This window comes from Pongo abelii, chromosome 8 (assembly GCF_028885655.2).
Source record: "Pongo abelii isolate AG06213 chromosome 8, NHGRI_mPonAbe1-v2.0_pri, whole genome shotgun sequence".
Classification (NCBI taxonomy): Eukaryota; Metazoa; Chordata; class Mammalia; order Primates; family Hominidae; genus Pongo; species Pongo abelii.
Genome location: NC_071993.2, coordinates 118,492,845 through 118,516,556, shown reverse-complemented (window position 1 = coordinate 118,516,556; position 23,712 = coordinate 118,492,845). Strand labels below are relative to the sequence as shown.

At 41.6% G+C, this 23,712-nt stretch overlaps 1 long non-coding RNA gene across 1 annotated transcript in view; it reads right to left on the bottom strand.

Annotated features, from left to right (window-relative positions):
• Window positions 1-3,493: 3,493 nt before the first annotated feature.
• Window positions 3,494-23,712, bottom strand: part of LOC129048353 (uncharacterized) — a 179,542-nt gene continuing 159,323 nt past the window's right edge. Inside the window, exon 18 of the long non-coding RNA XR_008510625.2 lies at window positions 3,494-3,875. This is a non-coding gene — a long non-coding RNA (uncharacterized LOC129048353). The remainder of the gene's footprint in view (window positions 3,876-23,712) is intronic.

Below are 23,712 nucleotides of genomic sequence, written 5' to 3'. Positions count from 1 at the left end.
CGGATCAGAGTAAGCACATCTGAATCCTCCTCATCACTCTGTTTTCCAAGTGGAGCTCTCACTGGAATTAAAGAATCTGTAATTAAAGTACCTTGTTTGGGAATGCTGCAATTAGTCACCAATTCAACATGCTATCAAACATAATTCAAATATAAACACCCAGGCTGCAGGTGCCAATCCCCTGATGAGTTCTGGGAGATAGGGAGCCTTGCCTGCCTTCTTCATATGAACCTGTCGCCCCTGGGTGACTCACCTAGTGAGGTAGATACTGGCTCTGACCTGATCCATGGGAGTAAGCCCCAAGGCAGCCTGTCTTCCCAATTATTTCTAAGCTTGGGGATTTGGACTCTGTAAGGAAAATGGCTATGCTTTTTTCAGGAGTAGGCCGAGGTGGCCTTCTGGGGGCAGCATGACTCAGTGGGTTTGGAGCACAGGCCCACAATCCCACACATTATGTAACCACACCACATGAGGTACATTAACCACTCATGTAAGCTCGTGCTTGGCTTGGAGCCACTATTGTCTGTAAAAGGCATAACTACCCTGCTCATACTGTATATACAGCTTGCTACGAGAGAGAGAATAAAGTCATGTCAAAACTGCCTCAAGTGTTTTTCCAGCTACCCACCACTTGCCTACCCACTCCCCTCAAACCTCAACTTGGGCTGGAACCTGATATTTGGCATGACAGACTTCCAAGGAGTTGATTTTGTCTCATTGCCACATAGAGAAGCTCAGGGTAAAGACAGCTTCTTCAATCTATATTTCAAAGGGAATAATGTGGCTTCATGATTAAACATAAGCTTTGAGGCTATATTTTCATTATTTCAGTCGCTAAAAATGCTGGGGCACTGAAATCTCAAGTGGCTTGGTTGCAGCGTCGCCTCTCAGTCTGGCATCTGGCTTCAGCCCCTTCTGATCTGTTCTCCATGCATATCTTTTTTAAAATACAAATCAGATCAGGTTACAGTCCTGGTCAAAGCCCTCCACTAGCCCTCAATCCACTTGGAATCAAGTCCAAGCCCTTTGCTTTGGCCTCATTGCCCCAATGCCCTGCTCCTGCACATCCACCCTCTCACTGTGGCACCCCAGGGCCTTTGAATTTGCTGTTGACTGTGCCAAAAAGCTTCCTCCATAGATCTTGGCATGGATGGAAGCTTCTCGATTCTCGACTCTTCAGAGAAGCCTCTCCTGACTTAACATACCCAGCCTCTTCCCAGGCATTCCTTATCACACCAGTCTTTTAAATTTTCTATCCCATCAATGTCTGATAGTTTCTTGTTTAATTCTTTAGTCTTTCTACTTTCTGCTGAGAAAGCAAACTCCTTAAAAGGGATTCTTTGTCTTTGTCCCCCACTTCCTGAAGCAGAGCCTGGCACATAATAGAAAATATATTGGTGGGGTGAATGAATAAATCTTCATATCAATTATTTATAAAATAAGGATGAACCTGCCTGAGCAGGGTAAGGTGAGTTGTGTGGCATGGCTGGTATGGAGCAGAGCCTCAATTAAAACCTGTCTTTACTACTCTAAAGTAGATCCTTTTTCCACCCTGTCTTCTGTTTTGTTTCTTTCCCTTCCTCTGTTCCCAGCAGCTAATACAATGTTATCTGAACATTTCATTTTTACGTTAAATGCCGGCGCGTGACCTCAAGTCTCTGCCTCTTCTATCTGAACTGACTCATGGCTCACACTTTAAATGTCTGCATTCCAGCCTCCACTGCTTTTCTGAATCACTAGGAAACACTTATTCAAAGTAGACCCAGCCAACATATTTTACCTTTTATCAAGAGGTGCTCATCAGTATCCTACATTTCTGTCCATTGTGCCTGCAGAAAAGCAGCATCCACCACTCTGCAGATCAGAAGAACATGGAGGGGAAGTGTTTCTCCTTGAGGAAGATTCAACCAAGATTGCTACCTTGGGGCTGGTGGGCCAAGCTTTCTGGAATGGAGGCAACACAACAGCTTCAAAATCCCATACTGAGGCTTGGGGGCAGAACAGGAAAGAGGGTGAGGTGAGGTTAGTTAGGGTGGGCACCTGGTGCCAGTTGCAGAGAGCTCATACAGCAGGAGGCAGGGTTGGGGGGGAACTTCCACACCTGTACTCACCTTTTTAAAGAAAAAATGAGCAGTATTGAACTGGGAGTCCAAGCACTTCCCTTTGAACACTTGTCTATTATTTGCTTGCTGCAGAGCCTTGGACAAGCCCCCTAACTTCCCTGACTCTCAGAATCCTCATCTCCTGTGGATCATGGTCAGCACCCCATCCCTGCTTACCTCAGGGCTTCCATGAAGACTATTCCAGATGATCAGTGGGAATGGAATCTGTGCAAGATATTATCGTGGTTCTTACATTAATAGATGCCACATTTTGCAATCAAATCCACAGTATAAAGATGTGGCAAGGAGGGGCAAGATAGGTAAAAATAAGGATACTTTCATAATTTTAAATTGTATATTTTTTAATTATAAAAATAAGGAGTTTGCTTCCCATCTCACCACCTGTGCCTTTTCATTACTCAGCTACCAGCCCCAACACTCTGTACTAAGGGCCTTGGACCCCCATGTTCTGCCCCATCCACTCTGCAAACTTCTCTCAAACTCTTCACTAGACCCAAATTTGGCCAAGAACAATACTGCTGCTGGCAGGAGGAGCTCTCCTTGGGCTCCTGAAGTCAGAACCTGTGGTCCCTGAAAGAAAAAAAATCCAGCCCTGGCCCCCTTCCAGTGTAAAAAGAAGTCACATTAAGAAACAAGGTTTACCCTAAGTATGCCCAGTCCAGGGCACTGTCCTCCGTAACTGAAAAGCAAATCCATCATGTAAGACCAAGGATGAGCCTCTGAAGGCAAATGGAAAAGGGCTTGTGGGGGTGACAAATTCCATCACCATAGGAGGTGGGCTAATGATTTACATAATCCAGCCTCATATCTGCATCATGTTCTTGGCCCCATATGTCCTACAGTCATTTGGTTGAGAAAAGGAAGGGGATTGCATTATTCATGGGTATAAGACTATTCATAGAACTATTCCTGCCACTGACTAAAATATTTACACCTCCATGGGGAGGTCTGAGCATCTAGCCTTCTGGCACACCCACGTGAGTTTGTCAAGCCATTTGAAGAACTGGCATCCTCAAGGGAGACAATACCATATTCAGGGAAGATATTCAGCCTCTCTACAAAGGGGTTACCCAGCTGAGAGCTGGTGAAGCACATTGTGTCCAGTTCAACATACCTTTTTTGAGCCCCTGCTAGATGTGGGCTATATGCCAAGAGTAAGCTCTTGCAGATCTAAGGCCAAGTCATAGTTCTGTTGCTTATTGCCATGGGATTATATATGACTTAATCTTTCCAAGTCTGAGTTTCTTCATTTGCTAAATGAGGATAACAGCAAAGCCTATGTTACCCAGAAAAAAGAAAAAAAAAAACAAAAAATTGGAGTTCATTCACCTGGCAAGTAACAAAAGACTCTCCACGAGAACACAGGTTTTCGTCAATCATCAATAAGAGTTTTATTACTTGGTGAGGAGAACCCTGGGAGTATTCTCCAAAGCAGCATTTTCCTGAGGGAAAATGGCAGGAGGGTTTAATGGAGTGATGGATAGGAGAGAGGGCACATCGTTGAATGTAGAGAAGGGGTCCCAGTGATGCAGAGGCAGAGTCATTCTGCCAGCACGTAGGTTGTATGTTATGGTAGTGAAGCTGTGGCTCCTCCTGGAGTGGAAACTTCAGCATGGTCATGAGGAATGTTCACTTGGGCTCATCTATAAATTGCCAGGATCTGTCAGGAGCTGGTTCCAATTAACAAGGTGACTGCATTCCACATGGAGTTTGGGGAAAAACAGGCTGAAGGGCAGGAGGCTGTAAAACAGGCTGATTGTTCAAGTTGATTAAATTCCTATGATCCTTGGAGACCCTCCTTGTCTGCTTATACCTGATTCATCAAACTTAGTGTTCCAATAAAAATGCATATAAAAGTGATTGTAAGTAAAAAGTGCTATTCAGATGTTATCATCAGGGAGGACAGGAAGTGTATATAGAGAGGGGAGAGTACAGTGTCTTCCTCAGCTGGCTGAAATAGCAGTACATCTCAAGATACTTCCTTGATTTCTGTAAAATGGAATGCTTCCAATGGTGGACTTACATGACAGGCAACAGTGGTTAGAGCACAAACTTTGGAGCCAGACTGACTGGCTACTTCACCACTTACTGGGTGACCTTGGATAAGTTACTTACCCTGTCTGTGCCTCAGTTTTTCTATCTGCCAAATGGGGAGAATAGCAGAATCTATCTCACAGGACTATTGCGAAGATTAAATACATTAATATATGTTAAGTACCTAGAACAGTGCCTGACCCAAGCAAACACTATGCAAATGCTTAGTATCTGTTTTTATCACATAGACCTTCAAAAAGCACATTGTTCCCTGCCTGAAAGGGTCTTAGAACAGAAGCCTTCCCTGACCACCATATTTTATGTTGCCCTTACCCGTTACCCACTACTTGGGTTATCAGGAAAAATATGGGATGCTCAGTTAAATTTGAATTTCATGTAAACAAGGAATTACTTTTCAGCACAAGTAGATCTCATGCAGTATTTGGGACATACACTAAAAAGGAAATAATTCCTTGTTTATTTGAAATTCAAACTTAACTGGGTATCTGGGATTTTTATTTGCTAAATCATGCAACTCTACCACCCTATTAGCCTGTCAATAATTTCAGGCCACAAAAAAAGTGCTACAAAAATGCCATTTTTTATTTATTTATTTTATTTATTTATTTGTAGAGACAGGGTTATGCCATGTTGTCCAGACTGGTCTCAAACTCCTGAACTCAAGTGATCCACCCACCTCGGCCTCCCAAAGTGTGGCAGGCCAGGTCTCACTAACGCAGGCCTCCATAACAACTGTTTCAGCACTGACTGACTGGTTAAGATAAATATTAACAGCCGACAGAGCCAGTGCCCTCAGACAAAGGCTGGAAGGTAACAAAAGCCCGCCAAAAGTTTTGCCTAGACCTTTCTTGGGCTTTGAAGCATGACAAGATAATGAAGGAATTCTTAATAGGACCTGCTTAGGATTAAACAAGTTTTATTGGGAGTCTAAAGAAACTTACCAGGCCTCCACAAACAAGTTTAGTGGGGATCTAAAGGAACTCCCCATACCTCCATGATTTAGCAGGGACAAAAGATAAGGCTAATCACTCTAGCACCGGGACCCACTTAGATTAAGTAAATTTACTGAGGCTCCAGAGGAAGGTCATCAGGACTCAGATCTTATAGATTAAAAGAAGTTAATCACTTACGTCTTTAGATAAATGCACACTTACACGTAGACATATAACTTAGAAGGTATATAAGCTCTGCAAAACTTCATAATTTTGAGTTGGTTGGGTGATATTTTCCAAGCCTTCTCTCTGTAACCAGTTTCAGAAATAAAAACTCCCTCCTTTCCCAGTTCATCTGCATCTTGTTATTGGGCCATGAGAATAAGCATCTCGACCCTCCATTTGGTCTGGGAACAAAAGTGCTAGGATTACAGGTGTGAGTTACTGCACCTGGCAAAACTGCCATTTTAAATTTATCAGAAAGTCCTCCTCGTTAGAATGTAAGCACCGAGAGAGCAGGAATCTTGTCTATCTTATCTCTAGCTATTTTCCCAGAGCCCAGCAGACTACCTGGCTCATGAGAGGAGCTCAACATAAAGGTGTTTTTATAAAGACTGCAGAAGTTGACTGAAGCAGAGCAAGATAGAGGCCCTTGGCTGCCTTCTCCAACTTCCTGCTCTTCTGGTCTCTCTCTAATGCTATTTTCAGGTACTGTTCTAGTCCACATACCCAGGTCTGAGATACTTCCTGTTTGCAGTCTGGGGGACCCCAACCCTCTTCAGAGCTTGGCCTTCATTCCCAGAGCGGTGGCCTTGGCATGGGGTTATGAAATGTGCCATAGTTTTCCCTTTGAACTGTGAACAATCAATTCTCTGCATTCCAATTCTGTCACAATCCTGGGCTCCTCCACAGACCGCAAGAAATGGACTTGCCTTATGCTAATGGCATTTCATTTATCATTATGGAATCGAATGAGTAGAGACCATTAAGCCGAGCGTGATGTTTTATTAGTGTGTTTTTCTGAGGTCTGTGACTCTGCATAACAGAATGAATAAAAATGACCTAAATTTTACTTTATGCGACATTTTCAGGCTGCACTAGCTCAGCTGCCCAAGCCTTTGGTAAAAGGCATCAGGCTTCAAGTCTTCCCTTTTAAAGCATTAGTACAGGTATGGCTTTCACTCAATTTAATTTGATGTTTTACATTTGGTACAGCTCCAGTTTCCCATAAAATGAAGATCTCTCGATTCTTTGTGATTTTTAGTTTAAAACAAGGTAGACTTTAGGGGCTTATGAGCCAGAATGCCTACCCTGTGCCTGAAATTGGCAACACTTGCCACGGTTTTAAAAACCATGTTTCCAGGTGTGGCTGAAATTGTTCACAGTCCTTTCTGATTTGGAGTGTCCATATTTGCTTTGTCTGATGTACTACATTTAAAAAGAAACGGCTCTTTGCTTTGGAATTGAGTTTTAAATTGAATGGGTGGTTACTGAAGCAGCACTGTTACATGAAAACACCGGCTTTGGGACTGGTCGGGGGGTGGGCGGGCAGTGAGAGGAGAACGCACTGTCTTGCCTCCTAGATTTGTTGTTACAAGGACTTAATTATCTATGTAAAAGTTAGCTACTTTGCTCCTATAAAATAATTTTTACAAGAAGCAAATAAAAAAGAGGGAAAGTAAAATAAATGGGCTTCCCCAAGTGCAGATGGATTATTTTTGCAAGTCTCTTCAAAGAGGACAGCTGATAACGAGATGCGTCCCAAGCCTCCTCTCGCTGGAAACAGGAGGGAATTCTGTGGCTTACACGCAACCATATGTTGAGGGTGTGAATATTGCTTCACACATTCTAGCAGTTTCAAAATGCATGAGGGCTTTTTTCCCTTTAAGAATCAATAACTCATCAAGAAAAAAAAAAGCTATATGCACGAAAATGTTAATTAACAACATTATCAATACTAGCAAGAAGAAATTACAAGCAAGCTCTATGTACAACATTCTGGAAATTAAGTAAATTATGGTGCATGGACAATGATGAAGATAATGCATTCAACGAAATTAGAAAGATTTTGTAGCTACATAGAAAATGTTTAAGCTGAAGTGCCAAATGAGAGAAAAATGACCAAATTATATGTGCATTGTGATTGCAACTATATCAGTATAACTATGTACATGGGCATGGGCTGGAAGAGGAAAATAAAAAATGATAATACATAATAGTTGTATAGAATTGGTTGGATTAATTGTAATTAATCACTATTTTTTAAAATTATTTTTGAAAACGTAAAAACATTTTTAAAATAATGGCTTGAAAACAAATGGCAGAAATGTGCATTTAAACATTTAACGTGCAGTTTACATGTTTGAGTCTAGAGACTAGGCATCATCAGTTCATCCTGGAGCTTGTTAATAAGGTAATATTCTACTTACAGAAGTGCTTAAATTCTCCAAATACTTACTTAGAAGGATGAAATTCAAACTATCTAGGGAGATGCTTCCAAAAAGAAAACAAACAAAGTCATTTAATTTTAGGATGAGAAGGTGTCAAACATACCTGTGGTAAGCTCCCGGTCTTATTGATGGAGGCCCAGAAGGATTGGAGACTTGGTCAGGCACTAGGACTAGAACAGGGCAGTCCTGATGCAGGACAGACCTAGTGTGTAAGTTACCGAGGGTGACTGGGAGGGTGGATGACCACGAGGCTCCCTCCCTGGGTTTCTACAGCCCACTGAAAAGCCCAGCAAGGGCCAGAGCTCAGCCCTGCTCAGCCCTGCTCAGCCCTCACTCAGCACAAGACACAAAGTGCACAGCTGGGCTCAGCGGTCCGGCTGTGGAAGGATAGGGCTGGACAATGTTCTGTTGCCCTTCCTATGTTTGCAAATGGTCCTTTCTTTTGCCTGCCTAAGGCTCTACTGGACCTTGACCCACAGCTGAATCCTTGGAGTCGGCACACTCTGCTCTGTTCCTACAACGCCTTCCTTCTTTTGCTTTAACAAAGCGCTGTCCTCATGTGAACCACTGGTGGAACAGACAGGGACTTCTCTTGGGTCAGCCATGCTTTGCTCTCAGGGAGTTCTCACTCCAGTCCTGCTGGCCATACTGCATTTCCCACAGGCAAAACCCAAAGAACAGAGTAGTCTTGATTCAAGGTGTTGTGCTTTGCTCCCTGGCAGGCCAGCTGACACCTGGCTCTGAGTCACGGCCTAGAACCTCCAGGGCTTAGAAGGTGCAGGTCCTCACTTGCCTTTCTGCCCAGCTCTGGAGTACAGATGTCCTTTCTGGCCAGATGCGGTGGCTCATGCCTGTAATCCTAACAATTTAGGAAGCCAAGGTGGGAGGATTGCTTGAGCCCAGGAGTTCAAGACTAGCCTAGGCAACATAGTTTTTTAGTGAGACCCTGTCTCTACAAAAATGTTTTAACACATTAGCGAGACATGGTTGTGCACGCCTATAGTTCTAGTTACTTAGGAGGCTGAGGTGGGATGATTGTGTGAGCCCAGAAGTTTGAGACTGCAGTAAGCTATGATCTCACCACTGCACTCCAGCCTGGGAAACAGAGCAAGACTCTGTGTCTCTAGAAAAAAAAAAAAAAAGAAAGAAAAAAATTTCCTTTCTATGCCTTGTGCTTTGTGCTCCTTGGCCTTTGGAATGCGATGAAACACTCTCAGATGGAAGTTCAGGCTAACTGAATGCTTTTCATTACAGCTAAAACAGGAGGAGGCAACACTATAACTTATCTGCTCTGTTACTTGGTCAAGTTACTTAACCTCTAAACCTCAGTGTTCATATTTGTAAAAAAAAAAAAAAAAAAAAAGGGATCATAACAGTAGCCACCTCACTAGATTCCTATGAACATTTGATGACAGAGAATACATTAAACATGCAGGGCAGTGCCTAGCCCATAGGAAACATATGCTGTGATTTGCTATTATTTTTTATCCTAATTTTCTCCTCTGTAAAACAGGAGTTTTAACACATCTTCACTGCCACTATAATGGTGGTCACCATCTCTAGATGGTGAGGAAACACCATCTTCTTGTCTCTAGAAGTCAACAACCTCACACCCTAGAGGTTACTCTCCCAAACATTAGCATCAGATGAGCTGCAGTCCTGAATCTGCCTACCCAAGCGTGGAGCACTGTGGTGATGCAAGGCCATGCTGTCATGGTGTGGTAGCCCCTTTCCCCATGACATGAGCGCTACAGTCTTTGTCCCGAGGGCAGTGGGCACCAGGCAGCTCTTGGCAGCCTCATTATACCTGTGCAAGAGGACCGTCATCACCACCTCAGAGACGTGGAGACAGAGGTTAATGTACAATGTGTTTGTCACTTACCTGGGACCACCAGGCTAATTAGTGGCAGAACTTGGTTTAAAACTAGGTTTGCTCAACCCTAAAACTTATATTCTTGACCAATATTTTGTAACTGCTTTTTGCGCTCAGTCAAAAAAATCAATTCAACCATACATTACATAAAAGAACATGTCAATATCAACTATACTAAATGTCTACTGAATTCAGGATATATAACACAATTTTTTTTGATGTGCGAGGATTTGTTTTTTGTTTTGTCTTATTTGTATTTGCTTCTGATTGACTTCTTTCCTCTTTAATACAGCATGAGTGCATGTGGCTGTGGCTGGGCGGAGGTGGGATAAGGTGGCAGGTATATTCCAGATCACAGAAGGCCCAGTTGTTTAGACTTTTTGTGACTAATGATTGATGTAGACTCTTTAATCAAGATTTCAGGCTGGATTCAGTGGCTCACACCTGTAATCCCAGCTCTTTGCAAGGCCAAGGCAGGAGGATAGCTTGAGGCTAGGAGTTCAAGACCAGCCTGTACAATATAGTGAGACCCTGTCTCTACAAAAAATAAAAATAAAAATTATTAAAAACAAATCAGGGGCGAGGATGAGAGGCGGTTGTGGCTATGTATCTCCTGAGAGGAAGGGTTTGGTATTAAAGAATCCTCTAAGCCTGTTTGATCCAGTTATCTTGCCCTATTGGGTCAGAGACCACCTTGATCTTAAACTTGACTTCCCTTAGGCCTACTACAAGTGAATTCCATCATCTAAGTTGCATTCAGATCCTGTCAATCATGAGTATTCTGGTTTAAACCACTTATTAATGTAAATTTTAAGAATTGGAAAGGAGGAAAATAACATAAGCTTGCATTAACAGGAGAAAACAATAATAATTTCATCTGCATGTGGGAGTTGTGTCTCAGATTCAATGAACTCTGGAATGAGATGGAAAATATTATAAATATGATTCCGAAAATTGAATAATCAGCTTTACGCATGGTTCCAACTGTAATGGATGGAAAGACATAAATAGAATAAAAGGAATATTTGCTCTTAAACTTTTCTGAGACTGTCACCCTAAGAGTGAGCTTATCTCTCCAAACAATTGCTAATTGAACTGTGAAATAAGGGACACAACTTATAAATTTGAAGTTTCAAATTTTAAGTCAAATTAAACAAAATCCAGACACTTTTAAATTTATAGGATTAATCTCCTGTCTTTCCTGCAATAACAAGTAAATTGAATCTGCAAAATCATGTTCAGTGTACGATTTTCAACTGTGTAATTATTGTTTAAAGATACATGTCTTCAATTTCTTCTGTTCTCTTTTGAAACTCAAATCCATTTCGAATCTTTTGTTAACCAGCAATTTAGTTATCAGAGAACGGTTTCTTACTGTTAGTAATTAATTGTTATATTTACAGAAAAGAAATAATGAAATACAATCTCATCCAAAAAGAACATTCTAAAACATTCCACTGAGTGCAAACACATGACCCTGCAGTGTCACAGTTTCTTCTAGTGACACTACAAAAACTTCCTGAGCTATTTTACAAGGAACTGAAAAGAAAGTCTGATTCCTCTGAATGATCTGTCCCTTTTATATGTGACAGTTGAGGTAATATTAAGCAACTCAATAGCAACTGTGCAAGTCAACATATAGTATTACAAGTTTATTACTTGATATTTTGCATTAGATCTTGACAATACGACATGCATTTTCTTCTTAAGCAGCAAATACCTGCAGGACAAGGGTGCTTTCTGCATATTTGATATAGTTATAGATGTAGCAGGTTTACTAAAGTAGAAAATGAATATTAGCTAATTAGCCATCAAACATGGAGGGGGCACCTCCTGACCATGTGACAGGTACTCTGTCAAGAACTGCAGAAAATGCAAATCTGAATGAGATCAGGCCCATTCTCATTAGTGTTCAGTCTGGTCAGAGAAATAAGAGAATAAAGATTCTGATAAGCAAATAGAGGGCAGGGGAATTCCAGCGATGGGCAATAGGGTGGCAGGGGCAGAGATGGGGGCAGGACATAGGCTTGGGGGGAGGAAATGCAAAGCGTGTTTAGGAAAAAGGAAGAATATATAGCATAATAATGATCATTATCATAATATTTATTATATGCCAAGCACAATGCCAAATGTTTTACTTGCAATATGTCATGTAGGGAGGCCACCTCATCCCAGTTTGCCTGGAGCTTTTCTGTTTTACCACTGAAAGCTGTTTTAGTAGCTCAGAATGCCTCTCAGTCCTGGATGAACGGGGATGGTTGGTCACCCCACATGCACTCCTTCTTATGAGATCTATTCTGTAATACTATCACCTTATCTTAAAGAAGAGGGGATGGAAGTTCAGAGCATCAAAGAACTTATCCAAGATTGCATGGTTGCTAACACATGGGAGCTGAGAGTGAAAGAGAGAGCTCTTACCTACTAGTATCAGAGATGAATCCTGATTCTAGAGTGTCTGCAAGGCACAGTCCCAGTTGGTAAGATTTTTTTTTTTTAAAGAAAGTTGGTACAAAATCATAGTGCAATAAAAATTCAAGGATTTCTCCTGTGGACATTGGGGAGTTATTGAATATTTCTGAATAGAAGGACAATGTGGAAGCTTTCCTAATTTAGGATTGATGGCACCAATGCGGTTACCACAAACCAATGGTTTATCCAATCATTCTTCCTGTCTCTAGAAGTCTACAACCTCACACCCTAGAGATTACTCTCCCAAACCATTAGCAAACTAGAGAAAGCATTTTGAAGATCAAAGAAATGTGCTCCTATTCCCAATCCATTTCAAGATTTTTTCCCTATTCATGTTAGTACTTTTCCTATGTTTCTGTCTATAGCAGAAACTAGAAGTACTAGAAAGGTTATAAACAGCTTTGCTTAAGCATACTTCTTTTACAGTCTATCATGCCTCAAATCTCATTTCCTTCAGGAAATAACATGTAGAAGAGGTGCTGGATCTAGACTTCCCTCTAAGAGACGGGAGCAGAAGCAGAGCAAATCACTGTCGAATGGCACGATTTAGACTGTGTTTGTGTACGCGCATCTTTTGTCATCTTACCAATTTCCTGTTTGTCTGCTTATTTCCTTTCACCACTTTTTATTTTGAGCTGTTATGTGGTTTATTTAGTGATGGGGAGAATAGGGATCCACACAGCCTATGTGTTAAGAGGTATGCCATTTGAGGTTACCATAATTCCATAGTCTACTGCAAGATGGCCAAGTGAAGTCTCTTGACAGTGAAGGTGGCAATTTTCATGAAGTACCTTTCCCTGTCTGATTCAAGGGGACACATTATGCAGAAACCCAAAGCAGTGAGTCTTTGTGCTGAGAACATTAATTTAATTGCAATCTATAATGCTCCTGCCGAGTCACAAGGCCCATATATTCACAATCTGCTGCTTGTTTGAAATTGAAATCATACCCTTTGCAAAAACAAACCATCCTTCTCCATGAGGTCCCATTACATGGCCAGAACTCCTTTCTGGGAGATTATTTGATGACAAATTATATCAGGAAATTAAACAGAAACCCCATTAGTAATGTTGACAATATTCCACACACACATGAAATATTTAATGAAAACCTAGAGCTAGGGTGTTGAATTTGCACACAAAGAACCTACGTAAGATGGATTTTCTCTGAAAGCAAATGCAAATTTTCTTTTCTAAAGACCTTTGCAAGTACGCAAGAGCTGTCTGCTTTTAGTCACAGGGAAACATCCATTTAGTAATCTCCTACCTCCATTGATTCCACCCATAATGAGATATCCAGAGGTATAGTAGAAGTCCAGAAACATTCAAAATATGGAAGCAGAAAGATGAAACCAGCTCAAATGGCTAGTACCATCTGCTAAGGAGTAAGATATATGAATGGCCAAAAGAACCCTTACTCTTTAAAGGATGAGTGGACCTGGTGAAATTAAAAATGGGTTTCTGCTAGATCCTAGTATAGGCAGCTGAAAGAATTAGTAAAAACAGGAACAGTTCATGCTCCTGCTTGCGGCACATCTCACCCTCTATCTTTAAGTCAGTTGGACCCTTCCATACAGGTAAACAGAACAATACAGCATAGTGGTATTGTTGTTTACCACTGTATATTAAAATCATCTATGGACTTTAAAAATGTCCTGATTATAGTAGACCAATTAAATCAACATTGGGTATGGGAGAACACAGATATCTATATATCTCTTAAGTGCCTGCAGTCAGGGTCCTATCAGGATATAGAAACCAGAAATAGAGAATTTAATTAGCCTTAACCAGTTATTGAGGAATGCAGAAAGCAGCTACTACCTCTAACGCTGAGAGAAACAAAGGAAGAAGTTAGGGCTATCGAAACTTAGCAGCTGGAAGGAAGAGCCCTGCAGAACTGAGACCATGGCCTCTGGGGTGTGCTGCCAACTGTTACTGGTGTCTGAGTTCAGGGGAGGAATCCCCCGGAGCTGGATGGGACCTGAGTTCTGAGAAGAAGGCAATGGCTGGCTAGTGCTTATATCTCAGAAACAACTGCTTCTGGGATTGTGGCAAACCTGCAAATTAAAATCAAATGCTGCTACTGGGACCAAAGATTGAAGAACCACTGCTAAGGTGACAGTAAAAACAAAGAAAGCAAATAATGAGAAAAATCTCTTCTCCCTATTCCATCCTTTCAGTCTCTTCTAGCACCCGCTAATGGCAGGGCTGGTAAAGGAGAAATGCTGTTGGCAGAATCCCAGCCTGGGCATTACAGAGCACAACATAGGAGGTAGGTCTGAAGTAAGAAACAAGCATTTAATAATGAGCATTAGTCCCCCAGGTGATTATGTTGTGTAGGCAGGGTTGAGAACCACTGCCTATGGAAAGCTACAATTCAGGACTCTTCTCAGGTATTTCTGGTTGTTTTTGCTTTGTCCAAGTGCCCCAGACTTGGTTCAGTTTTCCCATTATCAGCCTGCTCTTTCAAGCTCTGTATTTGCTTTTGGTCTCTTGACTTTTGGGTTCCCACAGTTATGGCTTACATCTGGCCCATGGGCTCCTCAGCTTTAAAGAATTTACTCTCATTGGCCCTACAGGACCCAAGCCTAGGCAATTAGAGTAGAGGGAATGGACTTTGATGTCCATGGAGTTTGTTTTGGCTTGTAATTCCAAGGACCATATTTCCCTGGGACCGGCCAGCTCTGGTGGTCACTTACAAATCTGTGCTGATGACCAGCCCCAACAGGTATCTGCTGCCCTTGGCTTTGCTGAGAACCCAAATAGGAAAAATCTATTATCCTGTGAGGTGTGGCTAAAATGAAAACATCAGCTTTCATGCCTCTGTTTTTGTTCTTTGGAGAGCCTGACTGGGTTATTTTCTTAGCTGTAGACTTCATCAATTAAAACACCCAACCAGTTAGATCTGAAGAGAAATAAAGCTAATCCTTTTTATCTTGAAGATCTCCCACATATAATGAGATACTCTAAATCCTCATTCAGATCACTTCAATGGATATCAGTAGGCTCTAATGTTTAACAAATATATATTGTTTAACAAATATATAATGTTTAACAAATATATATTGAGCTCCTCCTAGGATCTGGGCAATGCCCTAGGCACCAGAGGAACAGCAATGCACAAAGCAAAGTAATTGCTCCCATAGAAGTCATATTCTACTTAAGGAAAAAGACAATAATAAATAAGCAAACCTATAATATACCAGATGTAGTTGGGTAGTTCAAGACAACAAATTCTCATGAAGTTGTCAAGCTGTTAGCTAGGATAATAGTCTCATCTGAAGGCTCATCTGGGGCTGGAGGATCTGCTCCCAAGTTAACTCATGTGGTGTTATCACAAAGCTTTGTTTCTAAACCATGTGGACCTCTCAAGAGAGCTCCTCATGACTTGGCAGCTGGGTTCCCCTAGAGTGAGTGATCCAAGAGAAAGTGATCAAGATGGGAGCCACAGTATTATTTCTAACCTAAGCTTGGAAGTGACATACCATTGCTTCTGTCATATTCTATTGGTCATAACGGATCAAATGTGAAAGGGGACAACATGGCAGCATGAATACCAGGGTTTGGGGATCACTGGGGCTGTCTCAGCTGCCCTACATGGTAATAAGTGCTATGGAGGAAACAAAATAGGGTGAAGAGATAGGGAGGGCAGAGGTTTGGGGTGACTATTGCTCTTGATGCAGATGGTCAGAGAGGACTTCACTCAGGCACAAAACAGAGGCCTGAAGAAAGTGAGGGAGTAGCTTCAAGGCTTTCCTTTTAAAGGATTCCACCTAGGGGTTAGCTTTTGTGGGAAATCATCCCTCAGCTCCACTAAGAACCCATCACTCATCAGCCTCACTAAGAACCCCTACTATGCTCTCCCAGAGCATCTACAATTACTCTCTGAAAGCTGTCATCACACTGCCACATCTTCTTTCTTCCTTCGACATTAGAGGGTGAGTTCTTCAGTGTCATGGAAAATGTTTGATTCATCTTTGTATCCTCAGTAAAAGGTCAGTAATTTTAGATGAGTGAATGAAATAATTAACTTACCTTCTCTGCAGTCTTTTTTAGGAACTTAGAACAAATTACTGTTTAACAATTTGTTAAATTAAGTATTATTTATGTTTTGTTTAAGCAAAAACTGTAGATATAGATTTATATGGCCACTTTAAACACATAAATCTACTCTTCTGCCCTGTCAGTGGCGTTGCCTACAGATACTGTTAGTTTATGAAGTACCAAATGGAACAAAAATATGTGGCAACTTATTGAACAAAAATGTTTTGTGAGAAAAATATTTTTGTTCCCATGCAGCAACGTTTCTATTCAATTGTTTCTAAATATGTAAACAGAAAAAAAAACTCAGAGTGGCAACAGAATACCCTGAGGAGTCTAAAAAGCACGAAAACAGCAATATTATTTTGATAATGAAGAACAGATATGAATGATATTATTTCTTCATACTCTATTTTGGGAGGAGCTGATTTTTTTTTAATATATGTCCCTTGCACAACAAATCAAATGCTGTGACTCTCCCACAGCCCTAGGACAGAGGCAACAATTTACACAAAAGGACAGTTGGCCATACAGAAATATGTCTCCCATGTGTTTGGGAATTAACTCATCAGTCAAAGCATCAACTATCTCTCTCCTTGTGACTCCAGAAGCATTTAATATAGTATTACTCCCAAAATTCACCCTGAGTACTTAAAGTACCAAAGCCATGGAAACTGTAATGTGCATACCAATCACCTGGGTATTTGTTCAATGCAAATTTTGGTTCAAAATCTGGGGTGGGGCCTAACAGTCAGCATTTCTAACATATTTCTGGGAGATTTGTGAGAGCTGGTCCTCATATTATATATTGAATAGGAAGGTATTTAAATAGCATTCAGAGTCCAAAATCTGCCTGCCTACATTTATAGGTGATTTGAAATTTCTTTCTTCTTTCTTTTTATTTAATCAGCCTAATGAGGAAACCTATAATAATCAAGTAACCAATTTATTCTATTAATTTGAAAAGTTGTTAAACCATTTATTCTTCCACAAGACAATGTAGATTTCAGATTTGAAAATCAGCATGTTCAGCCATACATTTTTATTTGAACAAGTGCAGTTGCTAAGAAATCTACAATGTAGATTCCAAACTTAATTAAATCTTACCTCTTACCTCCACATCCAATGTGCTGTTTCAAGCATTTCCAAATTGAAAGTGAGCAAAAAAAAGTCATTAAAACTAAAAGTTAAAAGTTATATTAATCATCCTGTATAAAATTCCAAGTGGACACCTTCCTCCTGCACCCCAGTTACACAGGAGGAACAGAGGAATTTCACCCATGATTTATTTTATTAAATTTTCCTTAATGCTACATTGACCTGTTTCTCAAAGGAAGGCACAGACTCTGCAGGGTTATTCACTCTTTGGCTTTTGTATATTCAATTTGTCTTATTGAGATAGGCAAATATAGAATCATATTGACGAGGTTATTGGCTTTCATTATTTCAAAAACCTAGCAAAGTACAAAAATCTATCAGAATTAATCAGCTTATTACATCTAAAGCAGCTTGTTACATCTAGCTTGTTACATCAAAAGCAGTTGACCCTCATGCCCCACCCCCTACCCCAACCTCAGACTCCAGCTCCACTCTCAGAACTCTCACCCAGATCTAATCGGGAAGGTTGCACTGGTGCCCAAAAGATCTTTGAGACCCATTTCCTGGATCTCTGCAGTAGCGGAACCCAGCGTGGTGTTCTCCCATCAGCCAGCAAGCTGCAGGCTGTGAATCATTTCAGCCCCCAACTAGACAGCTCTCAAAGCACCTGTCTTTCACAGAAAATAACTCACACAGTGAATTTGGATATTTTTAAAATGTCTATATTTGGTGGGCTTGGAGTAATCACAGATTTACCACCTCAATTCAGTTATGGGTCTTACTGATACACCAAACATCCTGACTTCTAAATATCTGAAGAGGCATAACAATGGAAACCCAACTAATTCCCTTCTTTGGTCAGTGACAGAGCCTATAGACTCGTTCTCCTCCTCCACCTGCTTTTGGTTGCTTTTAACAAATTTTTAAAATTTTCCTTGGATAATGTAAACTAGAATTCCAACCAAATTGTGCCTAGCACAAAGGAAGTACTTAATACATTGATTAAATAGGTAAATGAATGAAGGATGACTCCAGTAAAGATTTTCAACCCAGCCACTTCAAAGGAGAGACGTGGCCATAACAGTAACAAATAGCATATACATGTGACTAGTTACCATTTCACAAAATTTTTGCCTACATCAGCTCAACCAGTCTTCACTACAGCTCTGTGAATGTGAGGAAACAAGCACTTCTCACTGATGAAGATGCTGAGACTCAGAGATTAAATGGTTGGTCAAGGTTTCATAGCCAGTAAATGGGACAGCCATGGTTTGCACTTGGGTCTTGTAACTCCAAATGCCATACCGTTCACACTGTACCCTTTTGTCTCAAAGTAAGCCTAGGAGACAGAGTTTTGATCCTAGAATTGATGGGACAGATCTGAATACATTTTCAGTATTCCACAATTCTCAGTCTTAAGACTTTTTCTTAGCCCAAACATCCCAACTTTAAAACTAGAAAATATAAAATCAAAATCTAATCTAGGGGGACAGTGCCTGCCACAGTGAGAATTTTCTGGGGGTATCACAATGTAATTAGTCCATTTTCACACTGCTGATAAAGACGTACCCAAGACTGGGCAGTTTACAAAAGAGATTTATTGGACTTACAGTTCCACGTGGTTGGGCAGGCCTCACAATCATGGCAGAAGGTGAAAGGCAAGAATAAGCAAGTCACATCTTACATGGATGGCAGCAGGCAAAGAGAGAGCTTGTGCAGGGAAACTCCCATTTTTAAAACCATCAGATCTTGTGAGACTCATTCACTATCATGAGAACAGCACAGGAAAGACCCACCTCCATAATTCAATCACCTCTCACCAAGTTCCTCCTACAACATGTGGGAGTTGGGGGAGTTAAAATTGAAGATGAGATCTGGGTGGGGACACAGCCAAACCATGTCATTCCACCCCTGGCCCTCCTAAATCTCATGTCCTCACATTTCAAAATCAATCATGCCTTCCCAACAGTCCCTCAAGGTCTTATTTCAGAATTAACTCAAAAGTCCATAGTCCAACACCTCATCTGAGACAATACAAGTCCCTTCCACCTGTGAGTCTTTAAAATCAAAAGCAAGTTAGTTACTTCCTAGATACAATAGGGGTAGAGGTATTGGGTAAATATAGCAGTTCCAAATGGGAGAAATTGGCCAAAACAAAAGGGCAATAGGCCCCATACAAGTCTGAAATCCAGCAAGGCAGTCAAATCTCAAAGCTCTAAAATGATCTCATTTGACTCCATGTCTCACATCCAGGTCATGCTGATGCAAGACTTGGATTCCCATGCTGTTGGGTGGCTCTGCCCCTGTGGCTTTACAAGGTACAACCTCCCTCCTGAATACTTTCATGGGCTGGTGTTGAGTGTCTGAGGCTTTTCCAGGTACACAGTGGAAGCTGTCAATGGATCTACCATTCTGGGGCCTGGAAGATGGTGGCCTTTTTCTCACAGCTCCACTAGGCAGTGCTCCAGTAGGGACTCTGTGTGGGGGCTCCTGCCCCACGTTTCCCTTCTATGCTGCCATAGCAGAGGTTCTCCATGAGAGCCTTTCACCTTCAGCAAACTTCTGCCTGGACATCCAGGTGTTTTCATACTTCCTCTGAAATCTAGGCAGAGGTTCCCAAACCTCAGTTTTTCATTTCTGTACACCTGCAGGCTCAACACTACATGGAAGATGCCAAGGCTTGAGGCTTGCACTCTCTGAAACTACGGCCTGAGCTGTACCTTGGCCCTTTTAAGTCATGGCTAGAGTGGCTAGGACACAGGGCACCAAGTATGGGGACCACAAGCATGGGGACCCTGGGCCTGGCCCATGAAACCATTTTTTTCTCCTATGCCTCCGGGCTTGTGATGGGAGGGGCTGCCTTGAAGACCTCTGACATGTCCTGGAGACATTTTCCCCATTGTCTTGCTGATTAACATTCAGCTCCTCGTTACTTATGCAAATTTCTGCAGCCAGCTTCAATTTCTCCTCAGAAAATTGGATTTTCTTTTCTATCACATTGACAGGCTGCAAATTTTCCAAATGTTTATGCTCTGCTTCCCTTATAAAGCTGAATGCCTTTAACAGTACCCAAGTCACCTCTTGAATGCTTTCTTGCTTAGAAATTTCTTCTACCAGATACCCTAAAGTTCTCCCTCAAGTTCAAATTTCCACAAATCTCTAGGGCACAGGGGCAAAATGCTGCCAGTCTCTTTGCTAAAACATAACAAGAGTCACCTTTGCTCCAGTTCCCAACAAGTTCCTCATCTCCATCTGAGACCACTTCAGCCTGGACCTTATTGTTCATATCACTATCAGCATGTTTGTCAAAGCCATTCAACAAGTGTCTAGGAAGTTCCAAACTTTCCCACATTTTCCTGTCTTCTTCTGAGCCCTTCGAACTGTTCCAACCTCTGCCTGTCCCAGTTCCAAAGTTGCTTTCACATTTCTGGATATGTTTTCAGCAACGCCTCATTCTACTGGTACCAATTTTTTCTGAATTAGTCTGTTTTCATGTTGCTGATAAAGCCATACCCAAGACTGGGCAATTTACAAAAGACAGAGGTTTATTGGACTTACAGTTTCATGTGGTTGGGGAGGTCTCATAATCATGGCTGAAAGTGAAAGGCAAGGAGGAGCAAGTCACATCTTACATGGATGGTGGCAGGCAAAGAGAGAGCTTATGCAGGCAAACTCCCATTTTTAAAACCATCAGATCTTGTGAGACTCATTCACTATCATGTCAACAATGCAGGGAAGACCCACCCCCATAATTCAATCACCTCCCACCAGCTTCCTCCCGTGACACATGGGAATTGTGGGAGTTACAACTCAAGATGAGATTTGGGTGGGGACACAGCCAAACCATATCACACAGGAAGTAAAGGGGAAACTGAATAGGAGAATCTCTCAGTTCCCATGCTTTCCAAGTCACCTCTACTTCTTTTTTCTGTTTTAGAGATTGGAGTTCAGTCTTAAAAATACACCTACTATTATGGGGTAAAGAATAACAGAAGTCAGGAAACCCAAACTCATATTTAATAGCTTACTTGCTATCTATGCCTGATTAGCCTTGAACACGTCTCACCTCAGTTTCCCTATTTGGGAAAATAAACCAGCAGAGCATAGTGAGGAATAAATGAATACAGTCATGCTTTGGGGATAGACTCACTCTCCACAAATGCAAGGTGTTCTCACATGCATGACCTTGCTGGGGTAGAGTCAGGGACTGAGTGCTGGGTGATGGTTAAGATGAGTAAGACCAAGGAAAGAAAAGTCAAAAATTCTCTATAGCCTACAGCATGGTGGAACCTGAAGGAAAATTCTCATGACTTTCCCAAGGATCACCCTGTCCTGGGAAAGGACTTCAATGGTCCCACAGAGAAATTGGACCCTTTTCCTGTTCCCCATTAAGAAAGCTGATGTCACACAAAAATGTGAACTCTTTGGGAAAAGGAAGTGTATTTGCTGTATTAATCTTCAGTACTATCCCAGAAGGAAGGATGAGAGAACAATCTTAGAATCCACCTCGTGGGAACAGAACAGAGAGTGTTTCCTGTACGGATAGCCTGGGAGCAAGCAGGACATCAAAGTGGCTTAAGTGAACCCATACCCCATTGTAACTGGAATCATATACTTGGACTATGTAAATTTTCTTTTTTTTGTCAGTATAATTTCAGCCTGAAGAGGCAGCATGGTGGAGTAGAAAGAGGACAAGGAGTCTGGATTTGGTCTTTAGGTTTGCACTCTGGTTTAATCCCTGCTCTGTCATTTACAAATGGAGTTCACAGATGTCTTTATACATAAAATGGGCATATGTTGGGATTTGAACACAGCAATACATCATGCTTTTCTCCTCCTCCAAACAAAAATTTGAATCAAATAAGAAATAGACGTGAGTCAAATTGAGGGAGGGTATTGTTAACATTAGTTTAATTCCTGTTACATCTGGATTTGGGAGTCCAGCCTGGACCTACAGCCAAATGTAATCCCTAATATATTACTTTTCCAAGGACTACATCAAATTCAGACAAAATAGCCGGTCAATTGTAGCCACCTACCTTCCTCTAAAGGTCACTCTTGGCAACAAAGAAGAGGACAATGTGGATCAGACCACTTCCAAATTAGGAAGAGGTAAGCAAAAGGAAACAGGAGCTCTTTTGCCTTAAACTACCTGGGAAAAGAACAGTGAGCTGACAGATATGCAGACCATTTACACCCCACCAATTGGAAAAACTGTTCATCTTCAGCATCTCCTCCTGTGGGAAGAGACGCTGCAAGGGTCCATAACAGAAGCCCCTCACAGAAACAAGAGAACAAAGGAAAGGGTTCCCCAATCAGAGACCACCCCCTTGTAGAGTTGGTGAAAGAATAAAATTATTTCAAGAAAATGGAGCTCCAAGCCAGTGAACATTTGCATGTTTCTTTCTTTCTTCCCTCTCTCTTAACTTGCTTCAGAAAATGAAGGTGGCCACATTCCCTGGCAGCCCTCCTGAGCCGCTTGCCCCAGGACAACACTGTCTACCTCAGTCTGATGTTATGGTAAGTAGATGGCCACATATCCTTCTCTGTTGGAGACAGACTGGGGTTACTGCCACAGTCCCTGTGTTCTGTCCAGAGTGGCATTTGCCTGGACAAAAGAGTTCCAGTTGGGTGATAACTTATCCAGCCACCCTCTCCTTAGCGAAAATCTTCAACCAGGCAAACAACAAATTCTCTTCCTTTTCTTTCCAAATCACTGCCATTTCTTGCCTCTTCTCCCATCCCTTCTCAGCCTCCTTTGCTAGATCCTTTTTAGTAAACGTTCAGCATTTCCCAGGTGTGACTTCTTTCTATTTCCTTCTGTCTGTCCTCTCTGGAGGACCCCACTCACTCCACGTCGTCAACTACACAAGCTACGTTTGAGACAACTACCAAACACCCTTCTCCTTCCCTGACATCTCAGCTCACATCTCCAGCTGCCATACCTCTGTCTGGGTTCCCTACAAACACTGCAAACATAATGTGTCCCAGACAGAACTCATTTTCTTATCCTCCTTCTCTCCAACTGCTTCTCTTTCCTGTCTTTTCCAGATTTTTTTCACTCTCTTTCCCCAACTAAAAATCTTGAAGTTATCCTTCATTGTGGCATCTTTCTTACTCCCTGTATTTAATAGATGCTCAATTCTATCACGTGTCTCTTACATTGGGCTTTTTCTCTCTATCCCGGCTTTCCCTACCTTACACTAAATCCCTAGCTTCTACCTCACTCCTTGCACGGCCTCATGAGTGATTTCCCAGCTACAAAGATCAACCTCCTCCAGGACATTGTTCACACTCATCCACAGTTAAGGTCGTTTGCCAAAACCTATTCCCCTCCCTCTGTGTATCTCTTGTTTCTATCTGTTTTAGTCTAACTGGGTGTCTATAACAGAATATCACAGATTGGCTTATAAACAACAGCAATTTATTCCTCACAGTTCTGAAGCCTGGCAAGTCTGAGAATAAGGAGCTGGCAGATTTGGTGTCTGGTAATAACCTGCTTCCTGGTTCATTTTTTCTCTATCTTCACATGGTGGGAAAAGGACAAGGCATCTCTATGGGGTCTCTTCTATAGGGACACTAAACCCATTGATGATGACTCCACCTTTAAGACCTAATCACTTCCCATACCCCCACCTCCAAATACCATTACACTGGAGATTAGGATTTCAA